A 13,750-nucleotide genomic window follows, 5' to 3' on the forward strand; every position below is an offset into this window, starting at 1 on the left:
CAAAACTTTGGCTGCGGTTTTGTGTCCTGCAAAATGTCCTCCATATGGAGACATACGACAAGCGTCTAATATGGCCTCGTGCTCTTCTTCTGCGACACACCTGCGTAAGATATTGTCAAGTCCTAGCTTATATAAAAAAGGTTCATCCCAACGATAAAATCGAACTTCATTTAGAAATTTCTTTATCTGTTGCTTGTTGAACTCATAAGGAACTATTCAACTTACCAAATAATTTGCTATATCGGCATACCACAGAATTGAATCAACTCGCAAGAGTTGCTCGTCAATAAACTGTTCACGTATAACAGTTCCATCATCACAGAGCGGGGATTCCAATCTAGACAGGTGATCAGCAACTTGGTTTTCAGTACCCTTCCTGTCCCTAACTTCAATATCAAACTCTTGAAGTAACAAAATCCACCGTATCAAACGTGGTTTAGCATCTTTTTTAGCAAATAAATATTTTAAAGCAGAATGGTCAGTAAAAACAATGACTTTTGTGCCTATCAAGTAAGATCTAAACTTATCAAAGGCGAACACAACTGCTAACAGTTCCTTTTCAGTAGTAGTGTAATTGAGTTGTGCACCGGTCAGAGTCTTACTAGCATAATACACAGGATGCAAGATCTTGTTTTTACGTTGTCCTAACATAGCTCCTATTGCATAATCACTGGCATCACACATGAGCTCAAAAGGTAAATCCCAATTAGGTTCGATAATTATAGGGGCTGAACTTAAAGCAACTTTCAACATTTCAAATGATTTTAAACAGTCATCATCAAAAACAAATGGTCTATCATGTTCTAACAATTGACACAAGGGTTTAGAAATTTTAGCAAAGTCTTTTATAAAGTGGCGGTAAAATCCCCCATGCCCTAAAAAACTTCTAATCCCTTTGACATTTGTAGGAGGAGGTAGCTTTGAAATGATGTCTATCTTAGCGTGGTCTACCTCTATTCCTTGCTTGGAAATTTTGTGACCCAAAACAATACCCTCTTGTACCATGAAATGACACTTCTCCCAATTTAGGACTAGGTTTGTTTGTTCACATCTCTCCAATACTCTCTCCAAATTAACTAAACATGCGTCAAAAGAATTTCCAAAAACAGAAAAGTCATCCATAAAAACTTCTAGAATATTTTCTACCATGTCAGAGAAGATGGCCATCATACACCTCTGAAAAGTCGCGGGTGCATTGCATAGTCCAAAGGGCATTCGCCTGAAAGCGAACGTACCATACGGACACGTAAATGTTGTCTTCTCCTGGTCTTCTGGAGCAATAGTAATTTGATTATAACCCGAATATCCATCTAAAAAATAATAGAAATCCTTACCTGCCAGACGGTCGAGCATCTGGTCAATAAACGGGAGAGGAAAATGGTCTTTCTTTGTTACCTTGTTGAGTTTGCGATAGTCAATGCAAACTCTCCACCCGCTCACAGTTCGGGTTGAGATGAGCTCATTCTCCTCGTTGGTCACCACGGTTATACCCCCTTTCTTTGGTACACACTGTACTGGGCTTACCCAGCTGCTGTCGGATATTGGGTATATAACACCGGCGTCAAGCCATTTAAGAATTTCTTTCCTTACAACCTCTTTCATCTTCGGGTTCAACCGCCTTTGACTCTCAATAGAGTTCTTAGCATCTTCTTCCAATAAAATTTTGTGCATGCAAAAGGCCGGGCTTATCCCTCGGATATCTGCTATCGTCCATCCAATGGCCTTTTTGTGTTTCTCCAAAATCTGCAATAAAGAATATTCATTAGCAGGTGATAAATTGGAAGCTATAATAACTGGTAAAGTGTCGTTATCCCCTAGATATGCATATTTCAAATGCGACGGCAATGGCTTCTGCTCCAACATGGGTGGTTCCACTATGGACGGAAGTAACGACTTGCATTCTTCTTTTTGTATTTTTTCAACAGGATTGGTCACATCTTCTGGTCCTTCTGCTATCTTATCAAGCTCTTCTTCAATCTCTGTAACTAATAAGTCATAAAACTCATCAAACATAACAGGATTCAAGCTAGTTATAGCAGAGCACTCTTCAAAGTCTCCTGGTAATTTCATGGCGTCTAGAACATTAAATTTAACTTCTTCATTATTTACCCTCATTATAATTTCTCCCTTCCTCACATTAAAAACTGTATCCCCAGTGCCTAGAAATGGTCTTCCCAAAATAATGGGAACGTCTAAGTCCGCCTCGCAATCTAGAATGATAAAGTCCGCAGGGAAAATGAATTTGTCCACCTGGACTAAAACATCTTCTATCTTTCCCTCATGTCTTATGATAGATCTATCTGCTAATTGGAGGGTAACCGTAGTAGGTCTAGCTTCTCCTATGCCTAAAGATTTGAAAACTGATAATGGCATAAGATTAATGCTAACGCCTAGATCACATAATGCCCTGCCTAAGTTTTTTCCTCCTATGGAACATGGAATGGTAAAACTGCCAGGATCGTTACATTTCATGGGTAGTGGGCTGCCTACGGCTTCACTACTACATTTTGTCATGGCTACCAGTTCATGCCCTCCTATTTTTTTCTTCCTAGAAACTATATCTTTCAAAAACTTAGCATAATTTGGCATCTGTTCTAGAGCATCCACTAATGGTATATTTATATGCAATTGTTTTAAAATATCTAAAAATTTTCTAAACTGGGAATCATTATTTTTCTTAACTAATATTTGTGGAAACGGGGGAGTAGGGGTAAAAGAAGGTTGTACCTGTGGAGGACCACTCGGGGTGTCCTCATTACCTTTTCTAGTATTTTCTTTTTCTGGTGTTGTTGGATTTTCTGGTATCTTTACAGTTGGTTCAGTGGACGGAATCTGTACATCTGTTGTTGGCATTGTTGGTCCATCATATTTCAGTCCACTCCTAAGGGTGACAGCTTTGCACTGTTCTTTCCCTTCTCGTTTTGGTAATTCAGTATGGCCTGGAAAAGAACCTTGTGGTTTATTCTTCAATTCATTGGCGAGCTGTCCCAATTGGGTCTCGAAATTCCTCATTGATGCCGCCTGGGATTGTATCACTGCGTCGGTTCGGGCCATGTACTCCTTCATCATACTCTCAAGATTTGAGTTGTTATTTTGAACTGGTGGAGTCTGTGTTCTCTGATTTTACTGCTGTTGCGGCGGTGGGATGTATTGCTGTGTAGGTGGAACATAGGGCTGCTTGTTCTGCTGGCTCTACCCTTGATTAAAACCACTCGAACCTCCTTGACCTCCCCATGAGAAATTAGGGTGGTGCCTCCAACCTGGGTTGTAGGTGTTCGAATATGGGTTAAAGTTCCTATTGTTCCCATGTCCTACATAAAAAACGGAAGCAGGTTTATGTGGACAATTATCATAAATATGGTTTTCACTGCAAAATGAACAAATGAGATCGTTGACTTGGCAAACAGGGGCATGAGTGCAAAAATCCGACTGCACAGGTTGTATCGGCGTGGCTAATGGATTTTTTTATTCCCAATGCCATCTCTTTTAGCCTCTGGTTCATTGTAACCATCTCTTTTTGCATCGAGGTCGCAATGTCCAGAGCCAAAACTCCAGTTGGATCTTGCTTCTTTGGTGCTGCCCCTAGATCTTTGCGAACACCATAGTTCGTTGTGTGAAGCTAAGTCACTTAGGTAGTCGACTATCTCGTTGAATGTCTTCTTTGTAAAGGCTCCGTTGGCAGCATTGTTTAGCATCATCTTAGTAGGATGATCTAAACCTCTAAAGAAATGTTCTATCTGGATGCATGCCGGCAAGCCATGGTTCGGACATTTCCTGATTAGTTCTTTAAATCTTTCCCACGCCTCGTGAACAAGTTCACGATCATACTGTCTAAAGGAGATGATCTCCTCTCTGATATCAGCGTGGCGAGTAGGTGGGAAGAATTTTGTTAAGAACTTCTCCACTAACGACCCCCATGTGGTGATGGATCCCGGTGGAAATGCATTGAGTCATGCTCTAGCTTGGTCCTTCAAAGAAAATGGAAAAAGTGTTAGTCTCAGAGCATCGTCTGTTATACCAGGTAATCGGAATGCATTTGCAATTTGAATGAATGATTTTAGATGATCATGTGGATCCTCATGTTCCTGCCCTCCAAAATGTCCAATTGTCTGCAACATTTGAAACATCATTGGTTTAAGCTCAAAGTTTGCGTGGGCTGGAATAGGGTTGACTATCCCTGAATCAAAGTTCTGAAAAGTCGTGGCGGCATATTCTCGCATTGCCACGTTTCTATTGTCCGCCATCTGAATATGGTTGAATTCATCATTTCTCTCATGTTCCCTTATATTACCGTTAACGGCAGGTGGATCAACCGGATCACGAGGCGGAATATCTGCCATTGATGTGCTCGTACTCTCTACCTCACTTTTAGGACTGATTTCACCTTCTCTCTCTTTTTGCTTTTCTAGTTGTTTTCGAAGTCTTTGCTCCTTTCGAGTTTTTCGAAGGGTCCGCTCAATCTCAGGGTCAAGGGGTAGAAGAAAAGATCTTGTGCTCATGCACTTTAACTTACCCTTGTGAGATAAACGACCAAGAATAAAGAACAAAAATGGTGGATGGAAATTACACCCAACAACAATTCACAAAAATAAAAACTAAAAGAATTTTAAAATAATTTTAAAACTAAAGTCCCCAGCAACGGCGCCAAAAACTTGACTGGGCGTTTCTGCTGAACGCACGCACTAAGCGTGGTAACAATTATATAGATGCAAGCGCACACCTGTTAGAGTAATATAAAATGGATGGAGTATCCAAGTATCGATCCTCAAGGACTTCTAAATAATTTCCAAACTCTAAAGTTTTAAAGAATAGTGAATGTTGAAATGAGTGATTCTTGTAAATGGGAAGTGGTCACAAATAATGGTTTTGGATTTGGGATTTGGACTTATAATGATAAAACCTAGCCCGAATTACTTCAAGTTAGCCAACAAAGAATCAAGGACATGCTAAGGACAATATGCATTTTACTTAGAAACCAACGACTACGCTTCTCACTTGACTTATGTCGAAGCATGTTCAAAGTCCTAAGACATTCCCTAATATGTCTATTATGAGAGATATCTTAGTTTTAGGATGGAACTAGTCGCAGCCTCGGATTAAGGTCCTATGTCTAGGCTACTTAAGCGGAACCCTTATGTCTAAGGCGCTCCTCTCCTCGGTTTAACCACTCAACAATGCAAATAAGCAACCTTTTCAGTATTGACTTGTTAAGACTTACAATGGCCTTCTCTAAATCCTAACTTTTTGAGAAAACATGTTGAGCAATGAATGGAAAGCAAAAACACTACTTCTTAGCAAACCTTTTTAGAAATAAAAGGCTAACTATCCATAACGGGGCTAGAGACGGGACTTTAGAAAGACATATTGAAGAAAATACAGCAAGTAAAATGGTTGAATGTGGAATGCATGTGTGAAAAACAAAAGTTAACTAACGGAGAGTTTTTCTCAGGATTGAGAGCTTCGCCCTTCTCTTTCAAGCAAGCGGGAGTGTCACGTGCTCTTTCCTCCAAAAACACAACTCTCTAAAAAAAATAAAGTAAAGGCAAAGAAAAGATAAGCAAAGTGCTGGTTTTTTATAAATTTGAATAAGTAGAAAATAACTAAGTACAAATGGAAACAAAGCAAAGCTCAATAAAGGAATGTAAAGTGCTCGGGAATTAAAAACCAAAAGCAACTAATGGAAGCAACTCAAAAGTACTTAGAAAGCAACAAAGAAACACTAAAAATGATCAGGAGAAGGAAGCAAGGCTTGATGAATTTGGTGGAGAAGTTGCTGGAATTTATAGCTGTGCAGACTTGGTTAGGTAGGTCCTAAAACGATGATGAATCACCCATTTCCAACTCTTTTGACTGACCAAATCGTGCTCAAACTGATAGTGGAACACTTCTTCTACACGTATGCATCGGTTGGAACCACCAAAACGCATTGGAAGACGCGTTTCATTAAGGGCAAAGTTGGAAGAAAACCAGTTTTTCTGGAGGCACGCAGGCGCCTGGCGCCTCCCATGTAGGTTTTTCCGTCTTTTTGCTTCTTTTGATTAACTTGCACTCTCAAATGGTCCTAAAATGTCATAAATACAATATAAGCCAACCACAAACCATAATATATGAATTTTGCATGAATTGGAACTCAAACGACCGAGAAAAATCCGAAACAAAGCTGAAACATAGTAAAACAGTATCTAAAACCTTCTTTTTACGCATGTAAACAAGCGTAATCAGGTTTGTTTCCTATTGTGTGTAATTTTCACTATTAAGTTTTTCGGCGGCATGCAGGACAATGACAAAAATAGACACGCTGAAATACAAACAAATCTATATTAGATTACTGGACAACCTGTTAAAACCAAATCAATTTTAGCAAAAAGTAATAATCCACCCTATCAATCAAGATTATTTTTGCAATGATACTTCAGTGATTCAGAGCAACAACTACCGTGGGGCAATCAGCTACTTCTTCACTGAATTGAGACATTCACAACTAAATATTACACCAGAATAACTCTTATTCCTATAATAGTTAGTCACCGTTTGTGTGGTCAAGAAGTTATTAACTAACTTAACAACTTCCCGTAAGTATGACCTGCCACTTTCAGACCAAAGGTCCGTCCCAATAAGCCTGTCGTAGGGAAGGACAAATATTGGTGCAAAACCTAAGAGACCTTATTCATTTCTGGAGATCGCCCTAATTTTGATTTCATACAACAGACCCTCTATAGGGGTGGTCGCTCCAGGACAACACGCAGGTCGTGTATCAAACCTCACATAGCAAACCAATGGAGGAGACTAAAACGATGATGTGGTACACAATGTGGATCAGTACAAGTTGGGGCAGTGGGAGCCGATTAAGGATGTGAAGGACCTATACGTGCAAGAGCTTGGAAGGTTTGGAGTGATGGAGGCAAACAAGCAATCAGGAGGAAACCTGATTTTCAATCGTGTGGATTTTGGTGAGAGGAAAGTGGTTGCTGGAATAGAATACAGGCTTAGGGTGGTTGTGGAGAAACCTGGCGACAATGACATTTATTTCTATATGATTTTGGTGTTGGATAACAAGATGGAGTCCACTTGGAAATTCTTGTCTATTGAGCCTTTCTTGAAGTGATCAATTTTCCTCTCCACTTATGCATGTGTTGCGTTCTCCCTATCTATGAATAATGGAATAATGGAATAATCTTTAATTATCTAATCTTGTGGCAATATGCTCATTTTCTCTTTTTTCTTCTTTTTAATCCCCTTCTTAATTTAAAAACTTAGTGATTAATTTCAAATTGGATCGATTTAACCCTAGAAAACAATTCAATTTATGAAATGTCAGGTGAAAATATAACGCTTTGACAATGTTTTTGAATTGACATAAGAGTGCTTTCTAAGGGTTCTATAAACACTCATGTAATATGTTTATGTGTGTGAATTTTACTTAGTAAAATGACCCAATTAGCATCACTCTTCTTGAATAAATGAATTTGACAAAACCTACAAAAATAGAGACATTATACATCCGTGTGGTACTAGCCACACAAATTCTAATAAGTTAGAACCAGATTTGTGTAAAGTATAGTGAGAAATAGAGTTTTGTTGCGTAGCTCGATGATGAGAGACTTTCCTTTTTAATATCTTCTCTTTTTAAATCTTTAAAATCCAAGAGATTGGGGCTCGATAGACCTTCAAAATAAATAAAAAACCTTGGACTATTCTCGAAAATCAATCCAAGGGACTCAACCCATGGATTCAGGGCTTGACCTCTAGGTCTATGGCCACATACTTGATTCATGGTGCACAACCCCATGTGTTAGACTCGTGGTATTCGTGGCACTAATATAATTAATACGTACTTTCTATAGTTATATTATCACTAATATAATTAATTTAGTGGGTTTTTTTCCCTACTGTTGGAGGACATAACACAACCTATCATGTGGAAGCAAAAGAAAGATCGTCTCATATAATTTTTTATATCACCTCATAATTACTCAAAGTTTGACATATTTAGCTCGACCAGAGTCCCAACAAATAAGTCGATAAACAATACAATACGCTGGGGTTATTTGCCCAACCATTTGTAACCATATAAAAAACTCCTAAAACAATCTAACATAAAGGCGATGTTGGACCGACTATATTTCATTTAGGAGCATCATTTCATAGATCTAGGTATGTTTATTTGATTCTTTGTTTGGAGAGCATAGGTCAGATCCTTACTAACTCGAGCATTAGAGTGTTTGTTTCCTTTGTAGAAGTGCGACCTTACATCACTCGTTCCAGATAGCTAAACCCTCCTCTGTCTCACACGTTCTCTTGAAATAAATTAAAATTTGGTATAAACATTTGGTGCTGTCTATGGGGATGACGAGAGTGAAAAGTGAAGAGATTGAATCCCGCAGTGGAAGCGCATGAACGCGATGCTTTGAAATTGTTTTGGAAATACATCAAAGAAAAGACAAAATTATTATAAAACGGAAATAGTGAAACATACCTTAAAGATCTAGCCTTAAAGGTTTGTACCTTTCCTTTGGCATCTCGTTTTTTGTTGTGGATCCACTTATAACTGAAGGGATGTGAATCCCGGAGCGGAAGCGGATTTTCGTTGCTGATTTTCGGGATACAAAATCGAAATTTCAAAGAAGCAAAATACAGGGAAAACTTTACCTTTGAAGAACGTTTCTTCAACGAGTTTCCCTCGAACACCACCACTATGTCTTCCTCGCTATCCTCTTGGGTCTCGGGATCGTGCTGGTGGGAGCAATCCTTTGGAACGAGAGGGAGAGATTGAGAGAGTTCTTTGATTGAGAGAAAACAGTTGGGTGTTCTTGTTCAGTGTTCTGTATTTTGCAGAACTGCAAAAACAAAACAGAAGCAGTGACGTGGGGCAACTCCCCACGTCACACTAACCTCCCACTCCCCTGCAATTTTGCAGGGGAGTTTAATATTATTAATATTAATAATATTATATATATATATAATAATTAAAATATAAAAAAAATTTATTAATTAATAAATAATTATTAATTATTAATCCAATAAATAATTAATATATATGTATATAAATCAAATAAATAATTAACACTTAATTATTTATCACAAAAATATAATCATATTCTATAACATTTCTCTCGTATAACCTATAGTTCTAATGTACATCTTATGCACATTATTTTTAACCTATAGTTTTAATATGAATCTTATTCATATTAATTTTATTTGAATCTAATTCAAATAATTTCTCTCATAATATATAGTTTTAATTTATAATTAACTATATATTATAATGTATCAATATACATATAATCCCCTAAGTAATTTGAACAATTCAAATTCTTCCAAAAACTTGATCTTCGTTTTATCCGTTATGAGCTAGCAAGGGGACCTAATGGACCTACAGATCCGAAGCTCCAAAGATGCAAGATTAATCGGTCAAACTCATTGACCGAGTTAATCTAGATTCATTAACTATGGGTCATTCCACTAAAGACCCGCAGTTGCACTCTTCTCACTGCAGAATGTTTCCGTATCCATGGATATACGACCATTAATGACGAGTCAATCCTTCACGAGTGTTCGTAACTCAAGTTGGGTCAAATTACCGTTTTACCCCTGAGTTACATCTTACTCCTTAAACACCACTGCTCCTCTAATGAACAACCCGGTTATGGTCCAACCAATAACCAGAAGTCCCTCTCGGCCAATGAGAGGGTGGGGCCCCTTGTTCAAGTCCCGGAGTCAGCATTTAAGGGAACACTCATCTACTCCTCTAAAGTCGGGGAGGAGTGAATTCCATCTTGTGAAGTTATGTTCCCAGCTCCCCACTCGGTCTCGTCCCCAAAATGGTAGGAATGTTGAGTCGGCGACTCGGGCCACTCTCACCCATACAGATCAAAAGACGAGCCCTCACGAGCAGGAGTCCATAACTCACTCAGGATTGAGAATAAGGTGCCTGGTCATCCTAAGAAATGGCAACCTATTAGTTAACGGTGTTACATCTAAAGATTGCCTATTTCGTTGTCCGGTCTTATACAAACTCATTGTATAGGATACCCCCACTCGCATGTCTCCACAAGAACGACCTGGATCGAGTCGTCTGTAACCTTTACAGAGTGGGCCGTATCCATAGTGTTGTCAGGATAAGGTACACAGTCTTATCCATATACTATAGACCCTTTAGGTTATTCACGGGACATTATCCATTCATATATCAGGGGTATATCAAATATATACCTCGTATATCAACTATATACCCAGTATATATACTGTCCCGATTACATCACAAATAACCTTGGATGTTTAGTTTATTGGATTTGGATAATGCAAAGCTATGATTTAACAACAAATTTATTGAATAAAACTTTATTAAATAGACATTTGTTTTTACAAAATATAAACTACGAGTTTAGGGCAACACACCCAACAATAACCTATAGGTTTCACCCCATCAGGTTGATCTACAAGGTCCTAGACGGAATTGAAGTACATAGACTCCATTTCCAAGTCCATAACTTTGATCCATTTGTCCTTATCAACATCTTTCATTTCCCTTTTGTATGTCCATAGATCCTCAATGCCATCATAAGGTATGAGGACCTGGATTTCTGTTGAAGCCACGTAACGATCAGGTTGTGACATAATTCTTTCACTACGTCGAGGCACTCTCAACTCTTGAGATGGATGTGACAAACGTGATGTACTAGCGCCATCAACAACTCTTGTTGATGTATTTGTAGCTTCATCAGAAATCTCATTTAACACAACCTTGCTTCGTGGTTTATGATCTCTCATGTGGTCTTCTTCCAAGAATGTAGCATTTATCGATACAAACACTCTGTTTTCTTGTGGATCGAAAAAGAGTCCACCTCTCGTTTCCTTAGGGTAACCTACGAATAGACACACTTTTGAACGAGATTCCAATTTCTTTGGTTTTGTCACTAATACATGTGTTGGACATCCCCAAATTCTGAGTTGACGTAAACTAGTTTTACGTCCTCTCCATAGTTCAAAAGGTGTTTCAACAACATTTTTTTTATGGAACTGTGTTCAAAATGTATATTGTAGTCTCCACTTCATAACCCCAAAACGAGGCAGGCAATTGATATAGCTCATCTTAGAATGAACCATGTCTAGCATGATTCTATTTCTCCTTTCCAATACACTGTTTTGTTGAGGTGTACTCGATGCTGAGAATTGGAATGTAATTCCATGTTCTGTCATATAGTCCTGGAATCTTAAGTCCATATACTCTCCACCCCAATAACATCGAAGTGTCTTTATCGTCTTACCTAATTGGTTCTCAACTTTAGTATTGTACTCCTTAAACTTTTCAAGGACTTCAGACTTATGTTGCATTAGGTAGAGATATCCATTTTGGGTGTGTTGCCCTAAACTCGTAGTTTGTAATTATGTAAAAACCAATTTATATTCAATCAAGTTATATTCAATCAATTTGTTGTTTAATTCATAGCATTGCCTTGTCCAAATCCAATAAACTAAACATCCAAGGCTATTATTATGTAACCAGGACAGTATATATTTGGTATACTCTTGATATACAAGTGGATAATATCTCGGGAATAACCTAAAGGGTCTACAGTATATGGATAAAGATAGGTACCTTATCCTGGCAACACTATGGATACGGTCTGGTTTATAAATGTTACAAACGACTCGATCCAAGTCGTTCGTGTGGAGACATGTGATTGGGGGTATCCTATACAATGTGTTTTTATAATACCGGACTGCGGAATAGTTAATCCTTAGATGTAACGTCATTGACTAACAGATTCCTATTTCATAGGATGATCAAGCAACTCATTCTCAATCTTGAGTGAATTATGGACTCCTGCCCATGAGGGCTTGTTCTTTGATCTATATGGGTGAGAGTGGCCCGAGTCGCGGATTCAATATTCCTACCATTTTGGGGACGAGACCAAGTAGGGAGCTGGAAACATAACTTCACAAGATGGAATTCACTCCTCCCCGACTTTTAGGGGAGTAGTGAGTGTTCTCTTAAATGCTGACTCCGAGACTTGAATAAGGGGCCACACCCTCTCACTAGCCCGAGAAGGACTTCCGATTATTAGTCGGACCATAACCGGGTTGTTCATTAGAGGATCAATGCTATTTAAAGAGTAAGATGTAACCGAGGGGTAAAATGGTAATTTGATCCAGCTTGAGTTACGAGCACTCATGAAGGATTGACTTGCTATTAATGGTCATATATCCAAGGACACGAAAACATTCTGCAGTGAAAAAATAGTGCAGCTGCAAGTCTTTAGTGGAATGACCCATAGTTAACGAATGTTGATTAACTCTGTTAATGAGTTTGACCGATTAATCCCGTATCGTTGGAGCTTCTAATCTGTAGGTCCATTAGATCCCCTTGCTAGCTCATAACGGGTAAAACGAGCATCAAGAATTATGAATAATTTGAAATGTTCAAATTATATAAGGGAATGTATATAATGAATATTGAAACATTATATATACATATATATTAATTTTGGATAAATATTCAAACTTAATACTATATATTATGAGAGAAATGTTTCAATAGGAATCAAATAATTAATATGAATTGGATTCATATTAAGACTATAGGTTATACAATAGGGAGTTTTTTCCTTTTGTAATATGATTCAAATATATTATTTTAATTAAATATGTGATATTTCATTAGAAGATAAATATTTAATTGTTAATTATTTATATATTTATTTAATTAATATTTAAATTTCATTAATTAATTATTCATTAGATTGTTAATTATTAATTAATTATTAATTAGATTAATAATTAATTAAATTATCAATTAATTAAATGTTAATTAATTAATTTGTTTATTTGTTTATTTAATTAATTAAGCTTATTTATTTATTTAATTAAATAAAATAAACCAACTCCTCCACACAAATGCAGGGGACTGGTGACGTGGGGTAACTGCCCACGTCATTCTCCTTTTAACTGCACAAGTGTTCTACAGTGGGGGTTGCTCCTGTTGTTCAACCTACAAAAGAAACAGAGAAAATAAAACTCTCTCAATTCAGTTGTTCTTGTTTTCAAAACTATTGCTCCCACAAGCAAGATGGTCATTCCCAGAGGATAGCGAGAAGATCGGTGGTGGTGTTTGTTGGTGATTACATAGAGAAAGGTTCTTTGAAAATGAGTTTTATTTTTCCCTGTATTTCCCTTTTCTTTTGTGTGTTTTTGTTCCTCAAAATTCAAGAACAAAGATCTCTGTTTCCGCTGCGGGATTAACGTCCTATCAATTGGTATCAGAGCGGCGTTTATGTTCTGAATTTTTTTGGATCAAAATCATACAAAATGGTGGTAATTCTACATTTTCAGAATATGAGTTTTTTGGGTTGGATGTTTACGAATTTTGACATATAGATAGTGTTTTTCTTCATGATTCGATCATGTAAGGGCCCGTTGTTTTAGGCATTTAGTTTCTGTATCAAGTCTGTAAGTTGAGTCGCTTGAAAGTTGTTTGTGGCGTCGGATTGGGCGAATTTTTGCAGAAAACAACAAAAAAGATGAAGTAGGCCACGTCGATAGCGCCATGGCACTTTGCAGAACCGCTGGCACTACAGAAGAACAGCTAACAGCATCACGGTGCTGCACTGTAGCGCTCGGCGCTGTGCAGCGCCATGGTGCTATGCTGCAGAGTCATGACACTGCAGCATCACTGTCTTAAGTGTTTCCGACATGCTGGTTTGTGGTTCAAGGGCTGTTTCAGGTGTTTCTTCTTTTTTTTTTTTTG

At 37.9% G+C, this 13,750-nt stretch overlaps 1 non-coding gene across 1 annotated transcript; it reads left to right on the forward strand.

The window, feature by feature from the left end:
- Positions 1-3,753: 3,753 nt before the first annotated feature.
- On the forward strand, positions 3,754-3,860 carry LOC148210904 (small nucleolar RNA R71). The gene has a single exon (XR_015792035.1). It is a non-coding gene; the product is annotated as a small nucleolar RNA R71 (small nucleolar RNA).
- The last annotated feature ends 9,890 nt before the right edge of the window (positions 3,861-13,750 follow it).

The sequence above is a fragment of the Momordica charantia genome (assembly GCF_013281855.1).
Source record: "Momordica charantia cultivar OHB3-1 chromosome 6 unlocalized genomic scaffold, Mcharantia_2.0 BLBB01000006.1, whole genome shotgun sequence".
Taxonomy (NCBI): Eukaryota; Viridiplantae; Streptophyta; class Magnoliopsida; order Cucurbitales; family Cucurbitaceae; genus Momordica; species Momordica charantia.